Raw genomic sequence first — 27,543 nt, forward strand, 5'->3', positions numbered from 1 at the left:
CAGCAGTAACCAATCTAACAACTGCGCCAGACTCTTGTTGTCTTATATAGGCGTTGCCGTCTGCCGCTTCAGTTTATATCGAACGAGATTAGGAGTAAACGTATGTCGTCATGTTCTCCTAGTTTTGTTTTTGTTGTGTGTGGCGCTACTTTTGAAAATTTGATGCGAGATTTTGCGGTGTGACTCATTGGGGAGAATTATTTCGCTGTTTCCGTAAGAGCGTGCAAAAATGTAACGGGGCATGGAGAACGCTTCGCTGAACATTTTGAGGTAGAGAACCCGGGGTCGGAGAAGCCAACATAAGAAGATAATGAAGCAAACTTGTCTGCCGCTTTGTCTAGTACTGTTTTCTAGCTTATTCATAACTAACATGCATACAAGTTTACACATACTGTGTTGTTTATTTACATTTATATTCTTTATTTGCTGCAAGAGAATAAGGCGGACGAGCGTGATTACTAGGAAGTCACGATGCAAGTTTTGTTTACTTGAGGCTCATGCAAAGAACTCTGAGTTGTTGGAGGAAGCACACCTAGCTGTTCGTGAGAAGCCGCGCCGAGTTGCCGCCTGGTTTGAGGCACCATTTCACGGCTTGCGCGGCCCCTCCCATCGGAAGTTTGAGTCCTCCCTCAGGCATGGGTGTATGTGTCGTTCTTAGCATAAGTTAGTTTACGTAGTGTGCAAGTCTAGGGACCGATGACCTCAGCAGTTTGGTCCCTTAGAAAGTCACACACATTTGAACATTTGCTCGTGAGAAAATATGGATACAACATAACTGTGCACCGCCTCACTTCAGTGTGAATGTCCGCAACCATCACAATGCTGTATTTCCTGGTCGCAGGATAGAAGCGGAGATCCTTCCGTGGCCTGCGAGGTCACCTGGCGTGAATCCCCTTGATTATTTTTTATGGGAATATCTAAAGTCACTGTGTATGAGACCCCAGTGGATGCTGTGGTCTTCAGTCCTGAGACTGGTTTGATGAAGCTCTCCATGCTTTACAGTAAAGCTGCATGCCCTCGGGAAAAATTACGGCTGTAGTTTCCTCTTGCTTTCAGCCGTTCGCAGTACCAGCACAACAAGGCTGTTTTGGTTAGTGTTACGAGGCCTGATCAGTCAATCATCCAGACTGTTGCGCCTGCAATTACTGAAAAAGCCGGCCCGGGTGACCGAGCGGTTCTAGGCGCTTAAGTCTGGGACCGCGCGACCGCTACGGTCGCAGGTTCGAATCCTGCCTCGGGCATGGATGTGTGTGATGTCCTTAGGTTAGTTACGTTTAAGTAGTTCTAAGTTCTAGGGGACTGATGACCTCAGATGTTAAGTCCCATGGTGTTCAGAGCCATTTGAGCCAACTACTGAAAAGGCTGCTGCCCCTCTTCAGGAACCACACGTTTGTCTGGCCTCTCAACAGATACCCCTCCGTTGAGGTTGCAACTACGGTACGGCTATCTGTATCGCTGAGGCACGTAAGCCTCCCCAGCAACAGCAAGCAGGAAAGCCCATGGTTCATGGGGGGCCGGGGGGGGGGGGGTGGTGGAATTAGTTGCCAGAATTGTAGCTGTCTGTGATTTGATCAGAAACACACCAGGAATATTTGTCAGGGTGCGTCAGAATCTTGTTCGGCGATGTCATGCTTGCATTGAGGTTGATGGCCGTCATTTTGTAAGATAAAGTTCAAGTGGTACGTTCATTGTGTCAATGATGGTTCAAAATGGTTCAAATGGCTCTTAGCACTATGGGACTTAACATCTACGGTCATCAGTCCGCTAGAACTTAGAACTACTTAAACCTAACTAACCTAAGGACATCACACAACACCCAGTCATCACGAGGAAGAGAAAATCCCTGACCCCACCGGGAATCGAACCCGGGAACCCGGACGTGGGAAGCGAGAAAGCTACCGCACGACCACGAGCTGCGGACTGTCAATGATGGTATTTGCAGTTAACTGTAACTAATGTAAATAAAAAAGTACACAGTAATGTGATTTTATTCCTATTATTTACTTAAGGTGGCTTTCCGACCTCAGTTTCCCAACCTGGGATACATATGTTCCCACAAAAAAATCCGAGGATAAGCTGAGATGGACACGGAAAACGCGGATTTCTGACAAAACACTGAAACTGGTCCAGAGGCCAGTAAGAAAATAAATTCATAAACATCTGAATTGGAACCGAACAAATAAGTCGCCCACCGTACAGAGAAACTTGGAAGTAAATATGCTCAAGCCTTGGCAGAATAGCGTCCGTCCGCTTTCGGCGGTATGTGTGGTCGGCACGCACGCTCGCGTGACCAGAATATCGACCGCCTCGTCGTTTCTTCCCTATCGTCCAGTTCTTGTTACTCTTTTCAGGCAAAACCTTCAATCTTCGTTTTCAGCAATACAGTAATTACATCACGAATAACACATTTGTCCCTCCTAGGAGGAAGACGTCAATTAGCGGGGTTGAAGCACCGTGTTCTCATTACCTGTTATTGGCGGTATAACGACCCCGCAGTGCGAGCAGGGGAGGGGAGTGTGGGGGGTTGTACTAAGAGGGTCTCATATTTTGGTGGGCCCCAAACTGACTTTAGTGATTTATTTAATAATTTATTCTTATATTCAATCTGGTCATGGAATCTCGCTAAGAACAAGCGAACAGAATTGTGCCAGAAAGCATTTCGTGACCCTGCTGGTTTTTAACAAGAATGCTACATGTGGGGCCAGTACTGCACACAGCGCACAGATTCCGCTAGTGCTATTTTTCTATACAAGCAGTGGCCGGTAGCCAGTTAGCGCTCTAGAACGCACTGCCTTCTTCATTGTTTAGTTTCTTCAATTGGTGTTGACAACAATACGCTCCCCTACTATAGTTAGTCACGGACGACAGCGGGCGAGTTTAGGCTCGTTCAGCGCACCAACGTCACGCATTCTCCAACAGCCGATGAGCGTTCAGCAGTGTTCCTACTTCCTAAGGCTCTGCTGTGGGCGTCGTAGACAATGTGAACATTAAACCTGATGGTAGCGAGTTATTTAGTGGCTTTTTATTCCATTTGTTGCAAGTCTTCATCGCTGATGGTGGTGTTAGGACGAAAATTCTACACAATAAAGCGAGACACGTAACTGCCCCATCAGTGGAACAAGCCCTTAGGACTCCGTCATGAGCCAAAAATGAGTTTAATATTCTGGTCCTGCGATGCAGGACTTATCAGATATTAAGCTGATAAGAACAGATACTACACTTTGATCTTAGCCAAAAGCACGTGTTTATGCGTAGCGCAGTTATCGCTTGGAACTGGCAGCAATGCAATTACCGTACGTGCCTCTCGACCTGCGCAAACCGCTATTCGGATTTTTAACAATCGCTTACGTTTTTGTATGTCTATGGCGCACGCAGTGTTACGGCGTAAGTAAATTGCTAAAAGTGGCACGGGCATTACAATTGCGTGCAGGATGGCTGTAATCAAACTTTCGCTACGTGAGAGACACCCCACGGAAATCAAGTGAGCGTAGGACGTAGCCCGCATCTCGTGGTCGTGCGGTAGCGTTCTCGCTTCCCACGCCCGGGTTCGATTCCCGGCGGGGTCAGGGATTTTCTCTGCCTCGTGATGACTGGGTGTTGTGTGCTGTCCTTAGGTTAGTTAGGTTTAAGTAGTTCTAAGTTCTAGGGGATTGATGACCATAGATGTTAAGTCCCATAGTGCTCAGAGCCATTTGTAGGACGTAGCCATAAAGTGAAGAATTTTTTGGACGAGCTTTCTGCAGTCATAAAGTTGTGGATACACTACAGTCTTTTCAAGTCACAGTTTTCAGTGCTTCTGTTCATATTTTAAATCAACAATATTAAACAAACGTTTTGCTGTCCTACAAAATGTTACCTTTTTTTTTTTTTTTTACTGCACCCTGTTCATTTCTTAAGGCAGAAAATGAAGATATTCGGAAAGGAGCAGAAAAGCCTGTTAGAAAGTACGAAACAGATTTTAACATAAACTTTTCACATGAACTTATTAGCCCAAAAACACGTACGTCGAAAGAATTTGAAAAGAAACATGTAGTCAATTAAAGATCTTGCATTTTTTGTTTGTTTGTTGAAAATAAATTTCTTGCAAGTAGTCTCCCTGATGTACGCATAGCTGTTCAGTTGTGCGCTATGCCAGTTACTCCTGCTACAACAGAAAGATCATTTTATAAATCGAAACTAATCAAAACTTTTATTAGAAACGCAATGTCTGTGTGCAGATTTTAATTTCACTTGGATGACGTCGAAAAGTTCTTGGGTGCTACGCGTAGGAGAACTGGAAAAATGTGCGTGTTTTAACGTTTAGCCTCACTTCACAAATTTGAAGGCGTTGTTAGTTCCAAGAGGACAAATCAGTATGTGAGTTGCTTTCACTTGTAAGCTGATTTATAGTGTGTAAATGTCCAATGTTTTCATATTTGTTCCTTGAGATTTATTAGAAATCAGTACTCCCCAAAATCTATTTGTATGGAAGTTTCCTCACTGCCTATTATCCTACCAAACGGGTATCCACGATATTTAGAAGGACCCACAGAACTGAAAAGGTTGTGTATGGAGTGTGATGAAACTGCCATAGCGTAAAGCCCTAGCTAACATAAGCTCGTAACTAGATACAAAAATAGCTTTTCGCACCCAAATAGAAAGTGTGAAACTAGTATTTCCTGGCGTGAACAATGTTCAAAGAACTCATGGGAAAACAGTCAGGTAACACGTTTGGCAACTGCGATATTTTGAATGTTGAACACCCCGTCATTTTCGAGGCACAAATGCAACGAGGGAGTTCTGTGGCAGGTAGCATGCACTCTCAGCTATTGAGACAGCGTTATTAACGAAGCAGACGAGATTAAATTAGCTGGTGACATAAGTAGAGATGGATGGTTTTGCTTAAATTCCGCTTGGAATCCTGCCCTCTCTCTAGTCAGAGAACAGAGGGGTAGAGAGAAGCTACTGGTTGGTAATTAATGTTCACTATCGATAACTTTAGACGTTGCTCACCACTGGTTGCTTGGCGGCGGTAGTTGTTTACGATGTGTGTGTATGTGTTTTCTGTATATGCTGTATTACAGTTCTATGTCGGCGTAGACCCACCTAACGTGAGTTTGAACTTCCCTCCAAGCGCCCATCCGTTTCATTCTTGCTTTGAAAATGACAGTGTTCACTTGTCGGAATATTCAAATAGTCCTAGCTCCACTTCCGTATGTTGTTTAAAGTGGTCTCAATAAAGATTGTATTCCTTTCACCAAATGTATACCTTTTTAGTTCACCAAATGTGTACCATTTAGTGCATGCGCGGAGGGGATGTTACAAAATTCGCTAAGGGGACTCGTCAGATCAGTGTACCAAATGTGGACCTGAACTTGCGAGGTGTGCTCCATAGTGGTTCGTTACAGCTTCATGTAGCTAAGGTGGCTACAGTCGCTTCAGAGCAGAATGCTACTACCCAAGGACGACGCGGTCAACTTTTGTCAAATACACGCATTAGAGACTTCAGTTTATCAGCTCACTAAAATTCAGTTAGAAAATCCACAAGTGGTATCTTCCACTTCGCTCCACATCATTAGGAACCTATTACCTACATGCTGCTACCTAAATGGCTAAAACATTTACGGATGCTATTCACATGTAATCACAGCCCATTAAAAGCTTATCTAGAATTTTGTTATTCCCAGGTAGAAATCTAATGGACACGCTTAAGTTGTTCATCAATAGTAAAAATACATTTACTGGACGACGACTAAGCCATACGAGTGCAAAAGAAATAGTGGTCTGATGCTGTTTTATTCGATCGTAATAGTAGAGGTCAAGTGTCAACTGAAGAGAAGCGGTACACCAGTTGCCTACAAAAGGAAGATCGGTGTTTGATGTCTCACAATCTCTGATTAGGAATGGATCGAGAAGAAGGAATATGTCAAAGGGGGCGTCCCTGGATTTGCCTTAGGAGATTTAAGGAAATCACAGAGAACTGTTTTCTGTAAAGAATGAAACCTTTGAAAGACGTTCACGAACAATGGATATTGCGCTGTTTGTCGCACCTGTGGTTCAGGGGTAACGTCTATCCTTAGCAATCAAAACGCACTCGTCCCGGGTTCGAAGCCCGCCACCGCTTAAATTTTGAATAAAAAAAATCATCAGTAATGGTACCAACGTTAAATTTTGAATAAAAAAATCATCAGTAATGGTACCGAGGACTTCCGGCCTAAGAAGTCACCATTCATTCAGCCAACGGCCTTGTAGAAGAGGGCGGAATAGCGGACAGAGGTTCAGGACTCTCTCATTAAACATACATAATGTATATCCACAGGACATGTGGCCTGTAATTGAAGAGTGTCATCATGATCTCTCCACCGGCAAAAGATTCCGGACTAGTCCCCCATTCGAATCTCCTTGAGAGGATTGCCAGGGGATACGTGATCATGAGAAAAAGATTGACTAACCAACGAAAGGATAACGCTCTGCGGGTCGGGCCGTGGAATGTCGGAAGGTTCAACGTGATAGGCACACTGGAAACACTGAAAAGGGAAATGCTAAGGCTAATTCTAGATATAGGCGCGGAGGGGAGAGGGGGGGGGGGGTAGTCAGTGAAGTGAAATGGAAAGAAGACAAGGATTTCTGGTCAGAAGAGTACAAATGGCTCTTGTTGTCAGAAGAGTACAGAGTAATATTAAGAGCAGCACAAAATGGTATAATAGGAGTAGGATTCGTTATGAACAGGAAGGTAGAACAGAGAGTGAGTTACTAAACAGTTCGGTGACAGATTGGTTCTCATCACAATCGGGAGCAGACGAACACCGACAACGATAGTTCAGGTATACATGCCGACGTCGCAAGCCGAAGATAAAGAAGTATATGAGGATATTGAACGGGTAACTCAGTACGTTAAGGGAGATGAAAATATATTATTCATGGGGGACTGGAATGCGTTTGTAGGGGAAGAAGTAGAAGAAAGGGTTAACTTGGTACTAGAAATGAGAGAGTAGATAGATAAGTTGGGTTCTGCAGTAAATTTCAGTTACCAATAGCGATTACTCTGTTCAAGAATCAGAAGAGGGTGAAGTATTCTTGGAAAAGGGCGACAAAGATACAGGGAGACAAGCAGAGATTCCGAAATTATATACTGGATTGTATGGCGTACAGATATAGACTCAGATCACAATTTAGTAATGATGAAGGGTAGGCTGAAGTTTAAGAGACTAGTCAGGAAGAATCAGTGCGTTAAGAAGTGGGATACGGAAGTACTAAGGAATGAAGAGACATGCTTTAAGTTATCTGTGGCTATAGACACTGCAATGAGGAATAGCTCAGTAGGCAGTTCAATAGGAGAGGAATGGGCGTCTCGGGAAAGGGCAATCACAGAAGATGGAAAGAAAGCCGTCAGTGCAAAGAAGGTAACTGCGAAGAAAACGTGGGCAACAGAAGAAATATTTCAGTTGATCCATGAAAGAAAGAAGTAAAAAATATTCAAGGAAGTTCAGGAACACAGAAATGAAAGGAATGAAACACAGTAAAGAGGAAATGCAGGGAAGATAAGGCGAAATGCTTGCTTGAAAAATGTGAAGAAATGGAAAATGAAATGATTGACGGAAGGACTAACTCAGCACATAGGAAAGGCAAAACAATCTCTGGTGAAGTTGAAAGAAAGGGTGGCAAAAATAAAAGTAAAATGAGAATACAACTGTTAAATCAGAGGAGAGAGTGGACAAGTGGAAATAATACGCGGAAGGTATCTATTATGGGAAAGAGTTGTCTGATGATGTGACAGAAGAAGAAAGGCGAGTCGATATACAAGAGAATTTAAAAGAGCTCTGGAAGACTTAAAATCAAATATGGTAGAAGGGATAGAGACCATTCCATCAGAATTTCTAAAATCATCGGGGGAAGTGGCAACAAAACGACTATTCATGTTGGTGTGTAGAATGTATGAGTCTGGGGACACACCATCTGACTTTCGGAAAAGCATCATGACACAATTCCGAAGACGGCAGGAGCTGACGAGTGCGAGAATTACCGCACAATCAGTTTAACAGCTCATGCGTCCATGTTGCTTACAAGAATAATATAAGAATGGAAAAGAAAACTGAGGATGCGCTAGATGGCGATCAGTTTCGCATTAGGAAAAGTAAAGGCACCAGAGAGGCAATTCTGTTGTTACGGTTGATAATGGAAGCGTGACTAAAGAAAAATCATAGGGTTTGAAAAAGCGTTCGACAATGTAAAATGGTGCAAGATATCCCAAATCCTGAGAAAAATAGGGGTACGCTATACAAGAATGAAGAGGGGATAAAAAGAGTAGAAGGCCAAGAACGAAGTGTAATACAGGGATGTAGTCTTTCGCCCTACTGTTCAATCTATACGTCGAAGAAGCAATAACGGAAATAAAAGAAAGGCTCAAGAGTGGAATTAAAATTCAAGGTGAGTGCATATCAGCAAGGTTCGCTGATGACATTGCTATCCTCAGTGAATGTGAAGAAGAATTACAGGAACTGCTGAATAGTATGGCAGTAAACCGAAGATAGGCGAAGGTAATGAGAAGCAGCAGAAATGAGAACAGTGACAAGCTTAACATCAGGATTGGTGCTCACGAAGGAGATGAAGTTAAGGAATTCTGCTACCGAGGTAGCCAAATAACTCTTGACGCACGGAGCAAGGAGGACATCAAAAGCAGATTAGCACTGGCAAAAAGGGCATCCCTGGCCAAGAGAAGTCTGCTAGTATCTAACATAGGTCTTAATTTGAGGAAGAAATTCCTGAGACTGTATGTTTGGAGCACAGCGTTGTGTGGCAGTGTAACATGGACTGCGGGAAAACTGGAAAAGAAGAGACTCAAAGCATTTGAGATGTTAGGGTACATACAAATGTTGAAAGTTAGGTGGATTGGTAAGGTATGGAATGTGGAGATTCTTCGAGGGATCGGTGACAAAAGGAATATATGGAAAACAAAAAAAGGACATGGGACGAAATGATGGGACATCTGTTAAGACATCAGGGAACAACTTCCGTGGCAATAGAGGGAGCTGTAGAGGGTGAAAATTGTAGAGGAAGAAAGAGCTTGGAATACATCCAGCGAATAATTGAGGATGTAGGTTGCAAGTGCTGCTCAGATACGAAGAGGTTGGCACAGAAGAGGACTTGGTGGCGAGCCGAAAAAAAGAAGAAGAAGAAGAAGAACAACAACAACAACAATAACAACAACTCTTTAAGGCAGAGGGTAGCATGATGTGTACCATGACATCGACGAACGCCCGCATCTCGTGGTCGTGCGGTAGCGTTCTCGCTTCCCACGCCCGGGTTCCCGGGTTCGATTCCCGGCGGGGTCAGGGATTTTCTCTGCCTCGTGATGGCTGGGTGTTGTGTGCTGTCCTTAGGTTAGTTAGGTTTAAGTAGTTCTAAGTTCTAGGGGACTTATGACCACAGCAGTTGAGTCCCATAGTGCTCAGAGCCATTTGAACCATTTTTTGAACATCGACGAACGCCGCAGTTGTACGATGTATCAATTCTGCAGACGCTATACTACACACCGCCTCTGTTGTTACAGACATACGGAATTCCTAAAAATGTTCTTAATCCTGAATGAAATTTTCACTCTGTAGCGAAATGTGTGCTTCAGAGTGAAAATTTAATTCTGCCAGGAGTGCATGTTCACAGGATAGCTTCTGTGAAGTTTGGAAGGTAGAAGATGAGGTAGTGGTGGAATTACAGCGTGAGGACGTGCCTCAGCGGTGCTTGGGTAGCTCAGTCTGTAGAGCACTTGCTCGCAAAAGGTGAAGGTCCGAGATCGAGTCTCGGTCCCGAACACTGTTTTAATCTGACAGAAAGATCTTAATCGAGCTACATGTTTGTTTAGAAGTAGGAATGTGTGCTAATCACAGTCATCGTTAGAACCATCTACCAAGTACACTCGTGACGCCGTCGGAAACTCGTGGTGGCATGAACTTCACAAGACACCGCAAGCAAGTACCCACGGAAAAACTAGATCAGGATGTTACCTGCCGTCAACGACGGGAGCACAAGCTGGAATTATGGAAGGGTGGAAAAGCAACATTGTCCGTGTCCCTTCCAAAAGCATCCTTCCAGCATTTGATTTAAGCGAGCAAGGGAAATCACGGAAAAACTAAACCTAGACAGCCGGGCGGATTTTTGAACAGCTGTTCTCCAAATTGTGGCTGTCTTATCACTGCATCATCTCGCTCAATAAGTACAATTATCATCATATAAAGAACTGCACACAGAAGGACAAGCCAAATTGCAATCATTGTTAGAAGGCCGGTAGATAGCATCACATATATTAGATTGACGCATAAGTTCATAGCGTTTTTCCGTAAGTTTACAAATAACAGAGACTTCAGTCATCAGTAATACATTCTCCCTCACTATTTCCAACAGTCTGCCAACACTGCTGGGATGACTTTTGATTCCGCGACTGTAGAAATCGCGTGGTTTTGAGGCGAAGAACTCGTCGAGCCATGTTATAATGCTTTTTCATCCGTAAACGAAGTTCCTTGAAGGTTGTTCGACAGAGAACGGAAACGCGAAAATCTAAAGGCCAATCAGCTGAATAAGTTGGGTGCAGTATAACTTCGCAACCCAACTCCTGTATGGTTTTTTCTGCCAGTCTAACAGAATGCGGGTGGGCGTTATCGTGGAGTAGCATCACTTCGGGCATTCTTCTTGATCGTCGTCTTTGGACTGCGTCTGCCAGACGTCTCAGTGGTTGACAGTAAATGTCAACAGTGATTGTTACAACTCGGGGAAACAATTCGTAACACACCACACCTTCGTCCTTGCACTAGATGCATAGCTTTAGCATAACATTATCTTCTGGATGCGCATAGGTCTTTGTACCGGGAGCTGATCTTTTTCTTGGCTCAATCATTCCTTTCTTTTCCTTATGTTAACGGAAAGACTATTTCTCAACGCAAGCGACGATACAGGACACGAAAGGTCAATATTGTTCACGAGCCAATTTATGACGAGCAAGCACGGATGCACATATGGCCATGTGCTGATTTTTGTGGTTTTGGTTTAAAGCATGAGGTAACCAACCACCCAACTTTTCGAAGGTTCCCCATTACATACAAATGCCTCAGTATCGTAGAATGACCACAGTTCATCACATTTGCCAGTTCTAGAGCACAATGACGCGGATCATTGCGGATTAATGCGTTCAACCCCAAAGGTCCTCCTGAACGTCGAGAGTCACTAATGACAAAAAGATGCTCCTTAAAAGTAGAAAACCATTTCTTGTCGTGCTCAGTCGAATGGCATTGTTCCTATATACGGTGCAAATGTTTCTGCCTGCCTCCGCTGCTGTCACCCCTTATCGAATTAAATGAGAAGAATATGTCTTATATGTTCTACTTGGCACTCCATTTTCTGCGTCCACAGCTCCACTCGCTATCTCAATACGACAATATGAAAACTCGGGTAGCAACAGTGAACTACAAATAAAAAATGACAGTCGACAAATAAAGCCATAGCAACCGGAATACCAACATGCAAAACAAAAACGTTACACACTTATTCAGCACCCTAATACAAAACGATTACACTTTCAATTTTTAAGGACCGACAGTTATTGCGCAACATGGACACAAAACTTACGTGTTAGTATGGCTTCAGACACCCACGGATGAGAATACAAGCCTCCAGATATCGCGGCATGGAGCGGTGCAGGTCATGGATGTTGTCCTGTGGTATTCCATTTCCTGTCGCTCTCACCTGAGCTCGCATTCCCCGTGGATTGGCGGATGGATGTGTAACCTGATGACACGCTCCATAACACCCCGCACGTTCTCGAACAGGGAGAGATCGGGTGAAACGACTGGCCGTGGCACAGTATCCACAGCTGCAAGACACGGTCGGGAGTATGAGGACGAGCGTTGTCCTGTTGAAACAGTGCACGGGCGTAGGCACTGACGAATGGCACAGCCACCGGTTGCAGGCCCTGCGCGTACCGTCCGGCTCTCTCGGAGTCCGTTGCGAAAACTAAGGCCGGTATTACACTATCAAATTTCTTTGACAAAGATTTGATCAAAGATGTGATCAAATATTCCGTCAAATATATTTGACAAAGGTCTTTGACGTAGCGCTAGAAGGGTTATTACACTGTCATCATATTTTTCGTCAAAGTTCAAGATGGCTGACAACAACAACTTGTTATTAACCGCAGCAGTTACATGTGCCACAATTGCACTGTGTGCACATGCGGAAGAGAAGCGGGGGAAAAAAGGAAACACACCTGGGTGAAGCCGTGGGTTTTACGACGACACGATAAAAGCATTCAACAAAACTTGTTACGTGAGCTTATAGTGGAGGACGTCAAGTCGTACATGAATTACTTAAGAATGGATGAGCATACATTTCTGTATGTGCTCAATGAAGTGAATCCTCTTATCACAAAGCACAATATTCACTTAAGAACTGCTCATCTGCAGAAGACAGGCTCACTGTAACACTCTGATTCCTTGCTACAGGAGAGGGTTAGGTTAGGTTAAGTTAGGTTAGGGTAGGTTAGGTTAGGTCAGGTCTCCAATCTTCGTAATCTATTTTTGTAAAGCGCCTCATCAGCTTCATACATCTCTATTAATTTTGTAGTTGTCGGCGCACACCAATTGTATTTACTGGCAATGTTTATAAAAGCACTACAGACGACAGAATGCAGCGATGCTAGCGCTCCATGTGGTAACATGTTACATTGCAGTGAACAGAAGACAAACGACTTCTTTGATCAAATCTACAGCGAGGCCCTAGATTTGATCATATATTGGACGACATTTGACAAAGTTCCCTATTACACCATCAAATATCTTTGACAAAGATATTAGACAAAGATATTTGACAAAGAAATTTGATAGTGTAATACCGGCCTAACAGTGGAAGGACACTGTATACTGCTCCCACATCACACCATGTTGGCGGGACGTGTGACGGGAGACTACAAGCCGCTGTTCGTGGCGTTCTCCACTACGCCTCCAGACAAGGACCCGGTGGTCGTCGCCACAGGGGCAGAAGCGGGACTCGTCACTGAAGATGACCCGCTGCCTGTCTACAGAGCCCCATGTCCGCCGCCGCCGATAACAGGCGAGTCGGGCGCGATGCTACAGGGGTGTGGGTGGCAAGCGACGAACCCTTGTTAAACCTCCTCGCTGTACTCAACCGATATAAAAGTTTATCAGATTTTTTCCTTCGATTCCGTAGAAAGTTGTGTAGGTGACGTGCAGTATCACTGGTCAAACCTTCATATACGACACTGTGCTAATTAAGCTACCCCTTTCCTGGATTACCTTCACGATTCGGGGCGTAGGGTTTTCTCTTACTTGTTTTCTACGAATCACTCGTAGATATTTTCTTCGAAGCAGTTCTTGTAGCACATTGGATTCAGACGATGCAAGCAGGCTACCTGTGATTACAAGTGGACATGCGTATAGGTAATTTACTTGAAATAAGTTCCACGCTGTCGTTATGACCCATTTATTAGCAAAAACCGTTAAACAGTAAAAACTGAATAGTCTGAAACGATATATCTCAAAACGTTATAAAATTTCTGCAGCATGGGAAAGCCAACTATTTCATAACAGGCTTCAAGTACATTCTATCCTGGTGAGACTGGCGCGCGGTCGAAATCTCTTGCTTACTTCGCAAAACAATGTAGCTTTTCGTATATTTTCGATAAGAGAAGGGAGAACCGATAGAGGTACTCAAAGTACTCTCCACCACACAACATCAGGTTGCTTGCGGAGTATGGATGTAGATGTAATTTAACAGTATTCATTAGTTCATTGAATTATTGCGTAGCAATATTATGGTAATGTGCTATTAAAGCCCTGATGACCTGTAGGCTCCTCCTAGTATTTTATACGTAAAAATGAGCTTTAATGGCGCCAGAACACTTGTGGTTTCACGATGTACTAACTTTCAAGCTAGATTCGCTCGCAAGGCTCACATACTTCTTCCCACTCTCATTTCACTACCACGCTGTATGGTCCACTCGTCACTACTACCTTCGTGGGAACCAGTTTCCTACTTGTTGCCATCGTATGCTTAAGTGCTGCGTAAGGCAGCGAATTATCTCTGCTATCTGCCGAGATCTAGAAAAAATGAGATTTAGAAAATAAAATAAAGTCCAAAACAGGAGGAATCTCATACGCTGCGTCATGCAACCGCCCGCTAGTGTTAGTAGCACTCAGCCCTGGCCCCTATCGTCACGTTGCATCTGATCGCGCGTGGTGGACAATCCGTCGGTCCTTCCTCCTTGTAATGTATATTGGACGGCCAGATCCTTCATGTGGTGCATGTATGCCTGCCTGTATCCTTTGCCGGCAACAACTGTGTCCGTAAGACGATATGACTAATCCAGCCTCCCGTAGCCCCAAGAAGCGGAGTCTCTCGAACTCGTCTAGCTGGGCAACCCCCCGTCGAACACAGACACAGCGCAAGGTCAGGTGACACTGTAGAGATACTAACCGCTGCAATACTTGCCGGCACGACCCACAGTGGGACCGAATCCCCAAAGCGCGGATGAAACCCCAAAAATATGTTTCATTCAGAGCAAACGCATCACTTGGGGGTTTTTGTGATCACTGAACACGAATTTGAAATTAAAAATAGTCCAAATAAAATAGCGGATCCGACATACCAATGACACGCAAGAAAAGCCATCCTAATTCATTAATAAGCGTATATAGAGGATTTGGAGATCAATAGTTACAATAGTTAATACAGTGACGAGATTTGTTTATTAAACCAAAATAACACATCATTCGTAAAAAATGTATTGGAGAATAATACTTCTTCGATACCACAAAAGTTGGCATACAGTAATGTCCCGGCGTATCGACAAGCGCCGGCACGAAGACGAAGATCGCAAGAGCAAAGAAGGCGGTGAGACGACGTCAGCCAATAGCCCGTTGACAAGGACCGCACCACTAGAGGAATGCCGAAGAGAATATAAGATCCACTCCTGCCAGCCTCGGCCGGACAGTATTCGCACAGTTGTAGGCCGGCACTCGCAGAACAGTTATTAGGGATCGATATAAATGGCTTCTTTGGACATTGTCTATAGCGAAGAACATTACTGTTTGCATGCCGCCCATCGCTTGCGACACTTGTAAATTTAAAATTAAGTACTGTCAGTCTTCTTATTTGTAATAAAAACTATTAATGTGATTTGCTTGAATTGTTGTGTAGCATTCCGAGAACGCGGCATCATTTAGGCACCCTATACGAGACGAGTGGGTAGGACCCGTCAAATAATATCATGGAACAAACTTCAAAGTCGGTCATTAAGTACAACATATAAACGTAATAGTATAATCAAGGATAGAAGTAATTGTTATGATGTTAATAATACACACATCAAAAGAAGTATTGTATCACCCCAGTTTCCAGAACTCCTGAAGACAGACGTTGACTGTGGACATTGTATCACAGACACAGTCGCTTTGACTGTTCACAAATGTCACTAAACCCAAAGATGTAAACAACCATGCATGAGTAGTGCCTATTAGACGGAGGGGTCCCATAGCCGATCAGTTCCAGTCATTCCACCAGGAAGACGTACACGGTACGTGTTGTCTGTAGTTCAACCATGCCTGGACGGTCAATACTGCGGTTCGATCGCGTCCGCATTGTTACTTTGTGCCATGAAGGGATCTCAACAAGCGAACTGTTCAGTCGTCTCGGAGTCAACCAAAGCGATGTTGTTCGGACATGGAGGAGATACAGAGAGACAGGAACTGTTAATGACATGCCTCGCTCAGGCCGCCCAAGGGCTACTACAGCAGTGGATGACCGCTACCTACGGATTATGGCTCGGAGGAACCCTAACAGCAACGCCACCTTGTTGAATAACGCTTTTCGTATAGCCTCAGGACGTCGTGTAACGACTCAAACTGTGCGCAATAGGCTGCAAACTGTGCGCAATAGGCTGTATGATGCGCAGCTTCATTCCCGACGTCCATGACGAGGTCAATATTTGCAACCACGACGCCATGCAGCGCGATACAGATGGGTCCAACAACATGCCGAATTCACCGCTCAGGATTGGCATCACGTTCTCTTCACCGATGAGTGTCGCATATGCCTTCAACCACACAATCGTCGGAGACGTGTTTGGAGGCCACCCGGTCAGGTTGAACGCCTTAGACAGACCGTCCAGCGAGTGCAGCAAGGTGCAGAGTCCCTGCTGTTTTGGGGTGGCATTATGTGGGGCCGACGTACGCCGCTGGCGGTCATGGAAGGCGCCGTAACGGGTGTACGATACGTGAATGCCATCCTCCGACCGATAGTGCAACCATATCGGCAGCATACTGGCGAGGCACTCGTCCTCGTGGACGACAATTCGCGCCCCCATCGTGCAGCACATCTTGTGAATGACTTCCTTCAGCCGGCCGCTGGTGGCCGAGCGGTTCTAGGCGCTTCAGTCTGGAACCGCGCGACCGCTACGGTCGCAGGTTCGAATCCTGCCTCGGGCATGGATGTGTGTGATGTCCTTAGGTTAGTTAGGTTTAAGTAGTTCTAAGTTCTAGGGGACTGATGACCTGAGATGTTAAGTCCCATAGTGCTCGGAGCAATTGAACCATTTGACTTCCTTCAGGATAACGACATAGCTCGAGTAGAGCGGCCAGCATGTTCTCTAGGCATGAACCCTATCGAACATGCCTGGTATAGATTGAAAAGGGCTGTTTATGGACGACGTGACCCGCCAACCACTCTGAGGGATCTACGTCGAATCGCCGTTGAGGAGTGGGACAACTTGGACCAACAGTGCGTTGATGAACTAGTGGATAGTATGGCACGACGGATACAGGCACGCATCAATGCAAAAGGACGTGCTACTGCGTATTGGACGTACCGGTGTGTACAGCAATCTGGACCACCACCTCTGAAGGTCTCGCTGTATGGTAGTACAACATGCAATGTGTGTTTTTTATGAGCAATAAAAATGCGGAGATGATGTTTATCTTGATCTCTATTCAAATTTTCTGTACAGGTTCCGGAACTCTCGGAACCGAGGTGATGTGTGTAATAATAATTATAATAATAATAAGAGTAGCTATTGAAGACAATCGATCTTAAAATTCGAAACGTAATGTGATTGATGTTGAAAACTATGTTCTGCTGCATACAAAATTATGTGACTGTTTTCATACCTATCAATGTCTTCAGAGCTAGATTCCTTATCGAAATCTCCTAAGGTCGGTCGTTCTGCGATTGTAACTGCAGGGGACAGTAATAGCTTCGACAAACGTTCCATGTGGTTTTCTATCAGTTTTCTAATACTGGAAATAAATGGATCGGAAGTTACCAGAAGCCGCTTGAAAATGTCTTCCATTGTTTTTACTCGTGAACACTTTCTGGAAAAGTCTTCGAAATATCTTTTAATATTTTCGTGCCTCGCTTCTGGTGCTTCTTCGGATAATTGGCCGATTGGTAGCAATGCGTTAGTCATTATTTGTGGACTGTGAATCAATAGCTTATGCGCTGTAGTGGGCATATAATACCATGGATACAGCTCAACGAATTTTCTCGCAGTTGCCAGCGTACAAGTGTGGAACGTATACGTATTGATTTCGTGTCCACTCGAAATGACTTGTAAGATGACGTGAAACCGGTCTATCAAATTTTTGACCAATTATAATACGAAATTTCAAATAAACGTCCAGCTGTATTTCCATCGTCGGTACTTCCGTAGCCAGGTTTCGAAAGATCGACAATAAGCTCGAGTTTTGAGCTGAGTCCCTTCTGAATGATCTTCTTGAGCTTTTCTACCATTTCTTTTTCTTCGGCACTGCATGCTCGCCATTTTTAATCCCAAGTTTGTATGACAAATGCAAGCAGCATTCAAAAAACTTGGTCCAAGCATATAATGGTGAGAGCCCAAAACTCGGGTTCTGTTTGTCGACTTCTTTTTGTAAAACATCATCTATGTTATTGAAATCTTCAGCTAGTACTTCCAAATAAATAGCATCGCTGCGTAGAGTTTATGGATGCGAGTGCGTTGCATACTTTGCCATTGATCATTGTGAACGCCATACTGTACGAAACCATGATTTCTTTTCCATGCACTATATTTTCAAAGGCAACAAGTGACTTATCTGCTTTTCAATGTATTATACCTGACTGACAGTTTCTGTGCTTTCGTGCAAAAATTGTAGTTTCAGTGGTCTGCGAAATCGAGGAGACGAAAGTCTGGGTTTCTTCCAAGTCACGACTCCTGTCACTGATTGTGGATCCACAGAAATAAGTTGAAAGGGTACAATTGATGTAAAAAATACATTCCGATCTGTATTTATTTTGTCCAGAAGTTTCGTGACAACCCCATTTTCAAATTAATTACATGTGGCTAACATTCCCTTGATTCACATTACGAATAATATCCTCTTGGCACAATAAAATACGGTCGGTTGTATGATCCAATAAAGCCTGTAGCTGGACTTCAGCCATGTATTCTGTGATGGTGACAGCAGTGTTAGGTTGACAGCAACGTTTTTTCACTTCCGCCAATTTCTTGTAGGAAGGATACAGCTTACAGTTATTCTCCTTATTCGTCGTCTGCAATCCCCAATACTGACACTCTGTGAATCTGTGTTCAACGTATAGTGAAAGTGCGGCTACCTTTGCAGCATCCAATTGACGTACTGAGCGCAGGCTCATTTGAGCAGCATAAACTAACTCTTGCGGTGTCAAAAGTTTCAGGAACTGGCTGGGTTCTTCTGCGTTTTGATCTCTTGGTCAATGATGCAAACTCCCCAGAAGGACAGCCATTGCATTTACTAGTCGATAGCAGATCACAGTCAGTCTGATACTTGCCACTAATAATAGGTGCCGAAAATGAAACCCGTACATTAAGCCATTTATTGTCTTGTTTCAAAAAGCGGACCTCTGTCCTGTTAGCCTTTTGCCACCTTGTTCTCAAATTACCATCAATGAGGAGAGGGAGACCTTTACATCCTCTGGTACCTGCAACGGTCGACCAATTTTCTCGGGAAGTTGTTCTTCAGGTAAGGTATTAATGTAGGTAGGCCTTCATTCAACTGGTGTTAAAGTGGAAAATTTCTTGTCGAATGACTTTCACGTAGTCTTCATCCGAACCTGTGTGGAAAACATTACATTAACATTAGCAACAAATTAAGTACAGACAAATAGCCAAACATCGTAAGCGTGTTGCACGGGAGACATCGCTCTGAAGCCCGCTGTGCCGCTCGCTCATCAACCGCGGCGAGCCGCCACATTGTGATGTGATACATGGGACGCACGGGCCGGAGGAAACTTTCATTATACAAGACAATACGCGATTTAGGCAGCTGATTCTTGTCAATTCTATCAGATAATTGATCAATCTATAGTCTGCGAGTCGTAATTCCGCAATATATTGCGGTATTATGCTATTTTTGCTCCCATTGCATACCCAAGTTTGGCAAATTATGGTCGGTTTGTACAAGCATCGAAAAAAGCGTAACACAAACAGGATAAGCATGACATTTATACTGCATTAGTGATTGAATATGTTCTAAATACCTTTAGCAATCGTTTCCATCTTGCAAAATTGAAATTATTCATTTCACTACGTAAATATCCACTCACTAACCGACATTTACACTGCATTAGTGTTTGAATATGTTCTAAATACCTTTAGCAATCGCTTCCATCTTGCAAAATTGGAATTATTCATTTCACTACGTAAATATCCACTCACTAACCGAGAGTAAATTTGCCAAGTTGACACAGCGACGCGTGTGCTCTAGACAAAGATCGTCTTTGAACTGACGTAATTCGACAGGTGTCGAAGGTAGAGACCTATTCTTTTGGGGCGAGATGCACCAATCCTTCTCCTACCCAACCCACCCCTCAAATTCCCAGAATCGATAATTAATTTTTCAGGGTTGTGGCCACGTTTTGGGGATTCGGCCTCACTGTGCAGCCGTTTGAGGCCCTCTTATATCCACCGATGGGCATGACGTCACGGCGTCCCGAGGGCGCGGCCGAACCTGCAAAAGTAATCGCTGCCATAGCTGATGGTCTGCAACAGACCCACATAGTTTGCAGTGGATCAATCGGGTCCATCTGCGTGGGCCTCATTTTATGACGGTCAGTGTATTCATGGAGTGTTCATCAAAACACACAAATAAGCCGCACTAGTGGCGGAGGGTGCACTGTGTTGCTGAATGTACACGTCTCCAATACAGTTCATCGTTATAAACGGACCAGTTTCGAAACTTACTAGTTTTGTCGTTTTCTGGTGGTCGAAGTGGTACCTCAATTCAAACACAGTCGTTTATGATAAATGACCTTTGATGGTTCAAATGGCTCTGAGCACTATGGGACTTAACATCTGAGGTCATCAGTCCCCTAGAACTTAGAACTACTTAAACTCAACTAACCTAAGGACGTCACACACATCCATGCCCGAGGCAGGATTCGAACCTGCGACCATAGTGGTCGCGCGGTTCCAGACTGAAGCGCCTAGAACCGCTCGGCCACACCGGCCGGCTGAGCTTTGATGACCGATCGGTTTACGACAGCTTTATCGCTGGCGTTGACTAAGGCGAGTCACCTGCGTTGACCTCAGTCTAACTCAACGCGAGACAGTATTCTGGTTCTTAATAGGTTGGCAATTCGTTTTTCCAATATTTATTTGTGTAGCCTTCCGGTAACTGATAGAGAGAACTGTTCCGTCCTTGAAGCTTTATCTATGTGTGTTTAGATCTGTTAAGACGGTGGTCTAGCGCTCGTGTTAATTTGTGGGCTCTGTAATGTGAGGATCTAGCCACTGGGGTCAATGGTTTGTGTATTCTAAAGTGAGAAATAGGTTCAAGATGCTACGGCTACTTGTTGTTGTTATTGTTATTGCTCCTTATAGCACTGAATTGGCTTCTGTGTTGATCGTGTGTATGGTGTATGACACTCCGAGCTTTCGGCTGGCACGTCCTGTTTTCACAAGTTGACCCGATGGGAGCAGTTTTAACGATATACACTGAAGAGCCAAAGAAACTGGTACACTTGCCTAATATCGTGTAGGACCCCGGCGAGCACGGAAAATTCCGCAACTCGATATGGCATGGACTCGACTAATGTCTGAAATGGCCCGCCCGGTTGGCCGTGGGGTCTAACGCACGGCTTTCCGGACGGGAAGAAGCGCCGGTCCCCGGCACGAAGCCGCCCGGCGGATTTGTATCGAGGTCCGGTGAGCCGGCCAGTCTGTGGACGGTTCTTAGGCGGTTTTCCATCTGCCTCGGCAAATGCGGACTGGTTCCCCTTATTCCGCCTCAGCTACACTATGTCGGCGATTGCTGCGCAAACAAGTTCTCCACGTATGCGTACACCACCATTACTCTACCACGTAAACATGGGGGTTAAACTCGTCTGGTGTGAGACGTTCCCTGGGGGGTCCACCGGGGGCCGAGCAGCACAGTAACCCTGGGTTCAGTGTGGGGTGGCGGAGGGGTGAAGTGGACTGCGGTAGTCGTCGTGGGGTTGCGGACCGCTGGGGCTGCGGCGGGGACGGAGCCTCTCCGTCGTTTCTAGGTCCCCGGTTAACATAACATGATGTCTGAAGTAGTGTTGGAGGTAACTGACACCATGAATCTTGCAGGACTGTTCATAAATCCGTAAGAGTAAGAGAGAGAGGGGGGGGGGGGGGTGGAGATCTCTTCTGAACGGCAAGAAGTTACACGGCAACTCAGATACGTTCAATAATGTTCATGTCTTGGCAGTTTGGTGACCAGCGGAAGGGCATACTCAATGATTTTACTTCGCTCAACTCAAGCAAATGGAACGTAATAATAATAATAATAATAATAAATGGTTCAAATGGCTCTGAGCACTATGGGACTTGCGGCAGTCCCCTAGAACTTAGAACTACTTAAACCTAACTAACCTAAGGACATCACACACATCCATGCCCGAGGCAGGATTCGAACCTGCGACCGTCGCAGTCGCGCGGTTCCGGACTGAGCGCCTTAACCGCGAGACCACCGCGGCCGGCTAATAATAATAATAATAATAATAAAATTCTTCGAAAGGGATATTTCGTCAGCTCTTAATTACAGCCCTTTTTCATTTACTTCTAATTAGTACTTTAAGAACTAATAACACGAGGAACAAATGAAATCTGTTGTTACAAATCACACTAAAACCAGCGCAGAGCAACTGCCATAAACAAAAGGACATAGATTTTGTTTTACTTTCAGTTTCTTTGAAAATTTATGCAACTTGTAATACACTTAGTATAATGACGATTTAATTTGTTGTGAGCAGTATTTTAATCAGTATAGTTCGATTAAGTATTAGTTTTCAATAATGCTTCACTTCTTTATTAGTCCCACGTATGGCTAGAACTCGTAAAATTTGCTGAACATTCGCAGGAAAAAACGTCGTAGTCGTACGGGAGAGGGGGTGGGGGGGGTGGGGGTTGGGTTAGGTGCCGCAAGCCTTGGCAGTTCTGCCAAAGGTGCATTATCACGACTGTACGGCTCTGCTCTACCAGGTACGCCTGTTATGTTACACGTGTTATTGTTACTAAATAATGTCATACAAAAGTTCGTTGTTAAGTAGTCGTCAAAGTGTTTACGTACTTAACAGAGTCTAGGAGACCTATATTTCAATTCGATGCAGCCATATTTTGCTTCTTTTCGCATTCCTTTCGCTTTACGGAATTCGGTAAAACCTACTGCTACGCTCTGCCCTCGAAGAATAGTTTACTGCACAACACTGTAGCACATACATGATTACTCTGTAAATCACATTTAAGTGCCTATCAGAGGGTTCGCCGAACTATCATCAAGCCATAACTACGAGGGTTGCCCAGAAAGTAATTCACCGCATTTTTTTCTTCAACAATTCTTTATTAAACATAATGAGAATTACACACGCGAAAGAATGGTGTTTATCTACACACCCTATTTTTCCACTTAATCTCCATTCTGTTCACGTAATCTCCCTTCTGTTCTATGGATTTTCTCCTACGAGAAACAAGGGTGTGTGTTACCTGTCGGTACCAGTCCTTGTCCAGGTGGCGGAACCAGTGCTTCACTGTGTGAACCACCTCCTCCTCGTACTCAGAACGTCTTCCACTCATGGCATCCTTTAATGGTCTAAACAAGTGGAAGTCCGAGGGGGCTAGGTCAGGGCTGACATGTGTGACAGGTCTTCCCGACCACTGCAAATCGTGGAGCTCCGCCGAAACGCCTTCTGATGACCTCACCCTCCGTGCCCAGCGACTAACTGTGCTTCTGTCCACAGCAAATGCTCCACAGACTTTGCACATTCGCACGTTCCCCATAGTTTCTTCAGTTTCTTTCTCTGCAGTGAGTAATTCAATGACGGCACGTTGCTTCCAATATACATGACCTACAAACGCCATTTTAAAAGTGTCCTGCAGCTACGGTATCTGTCGGAAGTGACGGAATATCGGCGCGCTCGGTCGAGACTTCAAATAATACATGCGTAACGCTTCGAATTCGTAGCATTGTTTTCGGCTGACAAAAAATTGCGCTGCATCACTTTCTGGGCAACCCTCGTGTACTGTTCCACTCTAGAACAGCGCTTGTAAAAACGAACACTTTAAGGTTTCCGTGTGAGCTCTGATTTCTTTTGTTTTATTATGATCGTTTTTCCCTATGTAGTTGGGCGCCAATAAAATATTTTCGCACTCTGAGGACGAAGTTAGTCATTGAAATTTCGCGAGAAGATCCTACCGCAACATTAATGCCTTTTCTTTAGTGATTGGCACCCCAATTCGCGTATCATATCCATGGCACTCTCTTCCCTATTTCGCGATAATACAGAACGAGCTGCCCTCGAATGAACTTTTTCGATGTCCTCCGTCAGTCCTATCCGGTGCGGACGTCACACAGCGCAGCAATACTCTCAGAACAGAGCGGACAAGTGGTGTACGCAGTCTCTTCAGTAAACCTGTTGCACTTTCTAAGTGGCTTCCAGTAAATCGCAGTCTTTGGTTTGCTTTCCCAACAACATTATCTCTGTGATAGTCACAAAAAAATGGTTCAAATGCCTCTAAGTACTATGGGACTTAACTTCTGAGGTCATCAGTCCCCTAGACTTAGAACTACTTAAACCTAACTAACCTAAGGACATCACACACATCCATGCCCGAGGCTGCATTCGAGCAGCATCCATGCCCGAGGCAGGATTCGAACCTACGACCGTAGCAGTCGCATGGTTCCGGACTGAAGCGCGTAGAACCGCAGCAGCCGGCCCTATTATATAGTGGTTACTCCCATTCAGACAGCCATTTCTCTCAGTGGTGGAGGAATTAGGGCCGGCCGCGGTGGTCTCGTGGTTCTAGGCGCTCAGTCCGGAACCGCGCGACTGCTACGGTCGTAGGTTCGAATCCTGCCTCGGGCATGGATGTGTGTGATGTCCTTAGGTTAGTTAGGTTTAAGTAGTTCTAAGTTCTAGGGGACTGATGACCACAGATGTTAAGTCCCATAGTGCTCAGAGCCATTTGAACCATTTGAGGAATTAGGCGCATGCTCTCTCCCTCTCTGCCTTCCCCTAGCCCCTTCCAACGTTACAACTGTCTTTACATTTTTCGGCAACATATAATGCACCACAGAAGACACTATGTACTATTTGGTGAAAGTTAGATGATACCCCATTAAGAGACGTACTTTGATTTTCCATATCAAAGCACATCAGGAGGAGGCACCTGTCTTACTGACTTGGTGCAACACTCTTGTTTTCATTTGTTACTTTGCATTTGGTACTGAAACACGTATGTTGTGCGGCAGCGATGGCGAGGCATTGTAGAATCTTTGACCAGAGCAGTTGCGCTCGAGGCGCAGTTCAGTGCAGTTGCAGTCCAGATAGGACACAGTTCAGTTGTAGTCAGTCTGTCGGCAGTAGTAGCGAAGAGCAGTCTGACAGTAGTGGTAGCCCAGAGCAGTCGGCGGGCGTCGGCACCGCAATGGTCGAGATTCAGGACGAGGTATATTATTAATCAGCATTGCGCTCAGGTAGTAATGTAAATTAACTGTAACTAATTTGTGCAAGAATCGCCCCCAATAATAATTTGGTTTTCAAAGCAATTTTTAACAAAAGAATCATTTGATTCCCTTGCATTTCCTTAAACAAAATTTTCAGTTAACTTAAAAAAAAAAAATAATTATTGCGATGCATTTCCTCCAAGCTGTGGCGCAGAATAAGAGCAGATATTTTACATGCAGTTATACTGAGGTAAGAAATTTATTCTGATTTTTGCACAGGGCCAAAGACCGACATTTCGGTTTAATTGAGTTTTGATTATCACTGTACTTTCATTGTCATGGGATTATCTTTCATTATTTTATGGGAACTTATACTTGGCTCAGATTGCTAGTTATCATTTAATTGTCCTTGTCATTAATATTTTTGCGGGAGGTTACACCTGGCTCCATTTCTAATAATTATTCTCTTTCAAATTTTTGTGGGGAGATTTAAATATTGTCTTTTAAAATTTTTTGTGGGGAGGTTACAGTACCTCAAGTGTTAACTTGCCATTCGACTGCACCCAACAGTTTTCTAGAGAGATCACATATTCATTCATTTACAAAGTATACTGAATAAATTAGACTTGCACATTTCGCGTCTGACGATGTCTGCTCACTGAGAAAGCACACAGTGGTTGTAGGCTATGCCATCTTCTGTTTATTTGCTGTGTTACTGAAATTACCTAACTCATAGTGTCATTATGGAGACGAAACAGCAAGCTCCAATGCATTCTTCTATTTGTCGTTCTGTGCAAAAACAAACTCATTCAGAATATTGTCTAGTATATTAACTATACCCACTTCATTCGACGCTTATTTTAATATACCAAGACCAATCATTAAGAAAATTACAGGGAATGTCTGTTAGCCCTAAAGAACATAATTATCGACGTGCATACGATGCAAGCTCAGTGTGCGATTATTTTACACTGATTCTAGTCAACAATAACTGTATAGAAAATGTGTATTGGAAGACAAAAATAAAGCTTCCTGAACACTTAACTGAACAAAAAATACGCGGTTTTACATAAAATAGGAGAAGAAGTAACTTCGCCCGAAGCTAAAATGTTGCAGAGAAACTCCACACTAAACCATTTAAAGGTCAGTAGGCTACGATAGTTGTAAAGCTAGCAACGTGCGTCCTCTGCTTCTGCAGTGTAAAACAAGCATTAAATAGCGAGCTGGCTGGGAATTTTTAGTGCGCTGCTTCCCACCATTCTGTCTCAGGTCAGCGACATTCCAAGCGCACACTCTGCAAACCAGATCAGAGGAACTACATTATACAAACAGTACATTTGTCGTATAGATATAAGCTGCTCCTCGTGTTGCACACTGTCTTATTTAAAAGTAAAGTAACCATCCCTGAAATATCTGCGGAAACACAAACCTGGGTTTCCGTACATAATCATGGGAATGCTTATTATTCCCACGCTCAAAAAACAAATACTGTTCTCCTACCTGCTAATATATACAAGGTACACCCAGTTCACGCTAAAATACCCGCAGCTACTGTTTACTTACATTCCATTTCTCGTAATTACACATTGCTTGTCGACCTTACCCAGTCTCATGAATGTTGCAACAGTGGAACGCGGTTCGTTCCTTACAATACAAATTAAAAGTTTGTTCAAAACATTCTAACGTTACATTCCTCATAAGGGAGGTCGTATGCTTTCCGAACACTTAGCTCCCATAGTTCTATGTCCGCGGACAGACACCAGCGGCTAACATTTTGCTTGTTATGATTGTGAGCACTGGCATATTACAATCATCATTACTAAACATTTAAACATCAAAGTCACATCTCCCTCAAGATGTACTGATTACGATATAACCATCACTGCACCACTAACACTAATACCTAGTATTCTTTGACAACACTAGACAAAATATGGAAGATGTTACACAATCTATCATTTGAATATTTTGAAGGAAACTACAGAACGAACCAAAGACTATGAAGCACCACTCTGTTTGGTATTTATATTATTTGAGAAAGTTTTGGACTAACAGCTGTAATTATAGCCCTCGAGAAAAAAGGCATTATTCAATCCATCTTATAAGTCTGAAACAATACATCACGATAGAGAGAAATTTAAATTTTGGGGAAGAAATAGACAAAGAGATCCGATATCATCAAAACTATTCTCAGTAGCCCTGCTGCGCTTAAATAGCGAAAATACTTGGTAGAGGACCATGTCTGAACAACCTTCTTTCGCAGATGGGGTTGCACTGTTTGCCTCCGGTACAGTTAAACATGAACATCGAGGGAAATAACTTGATCGATCAAGTTTGAAAGTAATACTGCAAATCAGCTAGAATAATAATGAAACAATGTATAACGAACATGTCCAAAACAGTACACATCATCAATCAAGCGACAGCATAAGTTGGTAAATTTTTAAATTTCGGGCAGTTGTAAACACAGAAAGGATGGTCAGAGAACGAAATAAGCGGAAGCGTAAACTTGGGTTGGATCGCTCTTAGTAAAGTAGAAGAGAGTTCTTACAACGGAATTTCAGTGTGTATAAATGGAGCATTTACCACAAGGTTGCATTTC

At 44.0% G+C, this 27,543-nt stretch overlaps 1 protein-coding gene and 1 pseudogene across 1 annotated transcript in view; both read right to left on the reverse strand.

Moving 5' to 3' along the window:
• The window catches only part of LOC126195402 (long-chain fatty acid transport protein 1-like), a 332,742-nt gene that overhangs the window by 208,535 nt on the left and 96,664 nt on the right, over positions 1-27,543 (reverse strand). The window lies entirely within an intron of this gene.
• On the reverse strand, positions 3,070-3,249 carry LOC126196654 (U2 spliceosomal RNA; annotated as a pseudogene).

The sequence above is a fragment of the Schistocerca nitens genome, chromosome 7 (genome assembly GCF_023898315.1).
Source record: "Schistocerca nitens isolate TAMUIC-IGC-003100 chromosome 7, iqSchNite1.1, whole genome shotgun sequence".
In the NCBI taxonomy this organism is placed as follows: domain Eukaryota; kingdom Metazoa; phylum Arthropoda; class Insecta; order Orthoptera; family Acrididae; genus Schistocerca; species Schistocerca nitens.